Consider the following 6,317-nt stretch of genomic DNA (forward strand, 5'->3'; position numbering starts at 1 on the left):
GGCTCTGAGTAGGCTGTGTGCCCTTCAGTCCTGACAGCAGCCACTCAGCAGTGCTGACAAAGCCCCAGCCAGCTCAGCGGGGGACACGACCCTGTGGCTTCTCTGCAGCATTCTCTTTCCGGCCTTTCACCCCTGTGGTGGCACCTTCACCCGCCTCTTCTGCTCAGCCCTGCACATCCTTTAAGACCCACTCAGACATCAGGAACTCCGGACATTGGGCCTGGCCTCCCAGACGCCAGGCTGAAAGCACCCAACACAGACATCAGGATCCTACTTTGAGACCGCTCATGCATCTGCTTTCCAGCAGACTCGGTTTCTTTAGGACAGGTAAGGTGACTGGGGGAGTGCCTGGCACAGAGTGAGCGCTATGTGAGCATCTGCTGCTGTTCTTGTGTTGTTATCTTCCTGTCCCCAGGGCCAATGCAGACACCTGTGCTCAATTCACATCTGTTGGATGAGCTGAGCAGACCCATGATCAAATCTGAGCCGCCTTATAACCATGCTGGGCGGTTACTATGATTGCTTCCATTTTACAGACGAGAACACTGAGGCTCAGAGTTCTTCCCTCCCATCCCCATTGTTTCCCTTACCACAGTCAAGGTACCTACTAGGAATAGGCACGGGGAGTCTGCAGATGGTTACCTCCAGCAGGCAGCCACACATAGCAAGAGCGGCCCTGCTTTGTGCCAGGCCAGGGATCATGGTGGGTGTGTTCCGTGTTCCAGTGTCACTTAATCCTCGCTCAGCCTGGCAGGTGAGCATGAGCACCCGTTCTCAGGGAACAGAATCAATGCCCTAGGAGGGCTGCTTGCTTCAGGAGGCCACGAAACCCCTGCTCCTTGGGCAGCCTCCCCCCTCCATAAGGCTCTCTTCCAGGGGACGGCGCAGTGACCCATGGGAGGGTTTAGGCAGATGGGCAGGAGAGGAGGCAGAGAATGACAGCAGAAATGGCCAAGCCAGGGGGACAGCAGGGAGGAAGGGGGCTGGAATGGGTGGGATGAGAATGAAATGAGAAGGCCCAATGCTTCAGAAAAGAAAAAGAAAACTCAGACGAGGGTGACAGCCACGGACTCTGACATTCACCTCTTGGGTGGGATCTGGATCTTTGCCAGAAAGGGGCAGGGCTGATCTGACCTGCAGCAAAGCTGCTGCTCTTCCTCCTCAAGGACAGCTCCGGTCCTGCTTCCTCCAGGGGCTCCCTCCCCAAGACTTCTGCCGGCTTCACTGACCTCTCCCCATCTCATGGGCCAAGATGCTGCCGACTGGCTGGACCACACTTTCTAACCAGCACCACCGTCGATTTGGCCCTCGGTGTGGCCTGGTCTATGGTCTATTCATTCCCCCACCAACTTTGGGGATGCTCAAGGGTCTCCCATCTAGGCTGTGGCCTGGTACTGCCAGTACCTGTTGCCCACAGCCCAAAGTGGATTCCCAGTAACTGCTTAGGCAATTACATGCCCAGTCCCTTCCTGTCTGCCTGGTCCCCTTTGCACTCTCCTAAATCCCCTTAGACTGTTCCTGGCCTAAAGAGGCAGGTCTATGTGTTTGCAGAGGGGGAGTGGGGTGTATAAGTGGCAATGACCATCTCTTGCTAAGTACTTTCCAGGATTCTGTGTGCCTCATATTTTACATCCATCAGCACTTACTTTTGTGCTCACCTCCCTGTGACACCGGTGTTCATATCAATTATATCTATCTCTCCAGAAGGTTTAGAGAGGTCCAAAGTCACCGAGCTTGTAAGTGGTAAAGCCAGATTGCCCAATGGCAAAATCTCCGCATCCATTGCTACCACTTAATACCCTGTCCCTGACCGTCCTGGTCCTTCCTCCAGGAGACCCAACAAATACAGCCCTGTCCTGCCTGGGAACAGGAAAAACTAAGGGAGCCCTTATTTGTTTGGAGTGATTAAAGAAGGTTTTGGAAATAGAAAGTGGTTATGGTTGCACAACAATGTGTGTGAGTGTATTGAAGGCCACTGAATTGTACACTCTTAAATGGTTTAACATGCTTAAAATGGGGCTGGGGATGCAGCTCAGTGCTTGCCTAGCATGCGAAAGGCCCTGGGTTCCATCCCCAGCACCACCAAAAAAAAAAAAAAACACAAGTTAAAATGCAAATTTTATGTTATATGTATATTTTCACAATAAAAGAAATAATCTTCAGTGTACCAGGAGCAGCCCTGGCTGGGTGACCCCTTAGGAGCTGGGACCCACAGAGTAGCTGGGAAGAGCCCTCTGTTCATAGATTCGTCTCCATGTTCCAATCTCTCGTCTCCTCTGCTCACCTTACACCCACATTGTCTTCAAGCCTCACCTGGGCATGTATGCCACAAAGCAGTCTCAGCTAGAGCTGCTGGGGCTCATGTGGCTTCCAAATGGCCTTGAGTGGAGACCTGAGGAGCATCCTGGCCCTCTGAGTCAAAAGACCCAGTTCCAGTGGTGGGGGACTCTTGTTCCAGCCACTGGACAGCTTGGGTCTCCAATGCTGGGGAGAGGAGACCTTGGGCCGACCCCTGTGTATCCCTCACACTGAACATGTCACCAAAATTCTACATCTTCACTCAACAGTTCATGTAAAATTTGCACCTGGAGGCATAACTTCCTAATTTAGTTTAATATAAAAATCACCTTTTCGCTGGGCACAGTGGTACACACCTGTAATCTCAGACACTTGGGAGGTTGAGGCAGGAAGAGCACAAGATCAAGGTCAGTCTCAGCAACCTAGTGAGACTTGGACTCCAAATAAAAACCAAAATGGACTGAGAGGGTAGCTAAGTGGTAAAGTGCCCCTGGGCTCCATTCCAGAGCCAAAAAAAAAAAAAAAAAAATCACCTTTTCCCCAAATTGAGAGGTAAAACCCAGAAGCTGCACCAAGTTTATCCTGCGGCCCGTTTTTGCCCTCAGTCAAGGTTCTGCTATATGCTGAACACAGACCTGGTCCCCCTGCAGTATGGATACCATAAGATGGCAGACTCCTACTCCCAAGCAGGACCTCGGAGGTGCCAGCACAGACTTGGGAACCACGTGGGATGGATGAGTGCCGCTGCTGAGGGGTAGGGAGTGACCACAGGACAAGGCTCCAGCCACCTCTCCCACCTTCTGGCCCTGCTCCTTCTCCACTCCATCTCTCTCCTGGGGGAACCTGGACTTGTCAGGGACCCTCGGGGTGAACTGCCATCCCAGGCCAGTGGCTGCGCTCCACTTTCACATTCTGGATCTCATTCCCACCTCACCAGCCCAGGCAGACCAAGCTTGCCCAGGTGAACTCGGCTCTCCCACAGCCCCGCCTCCTCGCTCCAAGGCCTGGGTCCTGCAGGTGTAGGCGGGCCCAGTCTTGCCACTCAGCACCTCTTGCTGTCCATCTCCTGGGGCTCTGTGGCAGGTACCTGCTCTGTGTACCCAGTACCCTATTCTGGTGCTGGGTACACCCTATCACCTTGGCCAAAGGAAGTCTGGCCCGGCTTCCTTCCTGACAGCCCTCCTTCCACCTTTACCCACCAAAGGTGAGGCTAGCACCATGGCCTACTCACCCTGGTGTCCAAGATGTGGGCTCTGGTGAACCCAGGGCTCTTCCCAGCTACTCTGTGGTCTCCCTCCCTCATCAGGAGCTGGGGACACCTGGCACTGTGGTAACTGGTGACTGTTGGTGTGGAGTACCTTGAGGAGGTAGCCAGCTCCATGGGACCAGCCACCCCTCACCTTCCCCACAATCCCTCACCTTCCCCACTATCAGAATCTCATCTCTAGTCAGTAGGTCCATGCCTCCTGGGTGGAGGGACAAGCCCAGTGACCCTTCCCACCTGCCCTCCCAGAAGCAAGCCCTGCCATGGTGCAAAGGTATCCTTTGGTTTCAGGTAGTCCAGTGTCTGCAGCCCAAGGTGGGAGTGGGTACATTAGCCCATCAGCTCCCATAGGACTTGGTAGCAGAAGTAGTTGCCCTGAGGTCAGGGAGAGGGGTAGGCCCTTAGCTCTCTAGAAGGAGGTGGCTTGGGAGTCCTGGCTGCTGGGGGAGGAGAGCCAGAGCTAAGCTGACTAGAGGGACAAGGAGCAAGCCACCCCTTCCCCACCCCTTCAGCCCCAAGGGGAGCAGCTGCTGTTGGAGCTTCCTGCCTTCCTAGAGACAGGTGCTGGCTCTGTTCTGGCTTCCTCCTGCCTCCAGAGCTCCGCACCCAATCCCACAGCAGGCGGGCGCTGACTCAGCCCCACCACTTCCGCTTCTAGGCCTGGGAGGCCCACATGCAAAGCTGGGGATGCGCCTTGGCGCTGTTGCAGCCAAACCATGAAGCGGGTAATGTCACCATCCCTTGTTGGCTGGGGGACTTCCTGGAGGGCACCCCTGCCCCAAGGCAGCGCACCTCAGGGCAAGTTTGAAGGAAGGCAGCTTCCTGGTCTAGGCCAACAAGAGGCACAGCAGAAGCAATTCCAACCCTAACTCAGGCTGGGGAGCCCTGGGGTGTACCCAGCAAACCCATTCTGGTGCAGTCACAGCCCTGGATGGGCCACCAGTGAAGCAGAGGCCATGATTGCTCCCTTCCCACCTATGGTGCTGTGTGACCGAGCCAGGGGAAGGGCATGTGCCACTGAGTGCTGAGGAGTGTGTGGCTGCTGTCCCAATGGGAGGGAGAAAAAGCAAGGAAAGCACAAGTTATTGTCATCGGGAGGAAGTCACAGTTTCTCCGAGCAGGAAGGGGCAATTAGGTCAATTATCTCCCTTGGCAGATAGAAAGTGAAGGGGCCGAGCAGTCAGACTTGGCCAACATCACACGGGTGATTATTGACAGAGCAGGACTCCAAGCCAGGACTATTTCCATTGTGCACGATGCTAGTCACCATCATTACTCTTCCCTTTGGCTGGTTTCTCCGTCTGTTGCATATGCATTACTTCATGTGACAAGGCACCAACCGTGGACTCAGCCTATTGACAGGTAACTGAGAACTAATGGGAGGAAAGGACTTGCTCAAGACCACCATGGGAGCCAGGTGCAGTGGCGCAGGCCTGTAATCCCAGTGGCTCAGGAGGCAGAGGTAAGAGGACTTCAAGTTCAAAGCCAGCCTCAGCAATTTAATGAGGCCCTCAGCAACCCAGGAAGACCCTGTCTCTAAATAAAATATTAAAAAAAAAAAAAACAAAGCTGAGGATATGGCTCAGTGGTTAAGCACCCCTGGGTTTAATCCCTGGTACCAAAAAGAAGAGTGAGAGATCACAGTGGGTGTTTGTGGCAGAACAATGGCCAGAATCCAGGCCACAGAAAGAGTTTATCCCAATCTTAATCCTTTCCCAGGCCCTTCTATCTTGCACACCCATGGAACTTGTTGGTGAGCAGAGGGGCTTGGGGCCTGTTGGGCCAGTCCACTAGCCCTCCTTCCCACATGGCTTAGTACAGTTGAAGGCATGCAGGGGTGGACTAGCAGACAGTCCCTGTGACCTGTGGCAATCTAAGCGCATCAGAAGTCACCAGCCCTGACAATTAAGCCACCATTCAAGTGGAATACTATGCAATGACTAAAAGTGATGTTTGTGATGTAACGTTAAATTAAAAATGAGAGACTGCCAAGTTGTATATTCACCATGTTTATAGATCTACAAAACACACACAAATGTATGAGCAAAAAGGTGGAAAGAATTTCACTCATGTGATCACAGGGGCTGGGCTCCTAAGAGACATTTCCCCTTTGGTTTCCTTTCTCTACTTTCCAAAATGGAATTATACTACCTCCATGATGTAAGAGATCTAATTTGAGAAAGCATCAAAAGTATCTGCAAAAAGATGCAAAATATGCTCAAGACACAGCTGAGGCAAAACTGGGAAGCAGATACCTATTATTTCAATGGAAATCAGAGCACAGACTGCACTACCCTCAGGAGCCCCCAATGAGCTGGCCAGGCTTCCTGAGGTGGCACCTGAGGCTAAAGAACTCACCACCCCAGGTCCCAGCCCCTTGCGTCTTTCCTACCCAAGATGTTCTCTAGTCTTCCAGGCACCCACATACGCCAGCCCCTGTCTATCTCTAAGCTCGGTGCAGGGGACTTAAACTCCCTGTAACTTGACAGGCCATGAGATGGGAAGAGGCCTCTCCTGGTGATACATGCAGTGGAGGACACGGGCATGGCTTCCTGGGGCTTGTCTAGTCTTGATGGGTCCTGGCAGCCTGCAAGCTGTGGAGGGCAAAGCAGGAAGCCGAGGCTGAGCTCTCAGTTACATGACTCAGCCAGTTACTAGCTGAGGGGAGGGGCCTCCCCCCACTCTTGGCCTCAGTTTTCCCCTCTCCACCCCAATTACCTTCTCACTAGCTACGTCCAGGAGGAAGTGAGATAAT

The sequence above is a fragment of the Marmota marmota genome, unplaced genomic scaffold (genome assembly GCF_001458135.2).
Source record: "Marmota marmota marmota unplaced genomic scaffold, marMar, whole genome shotgun sequence".
NCBI classification, from domain to species: domain Eukaryota; kingdom Metazoa; phylum Chordata; class Mammalia; order Rodentia; family Sciuridae; genus Marmota; species Marmota marmota.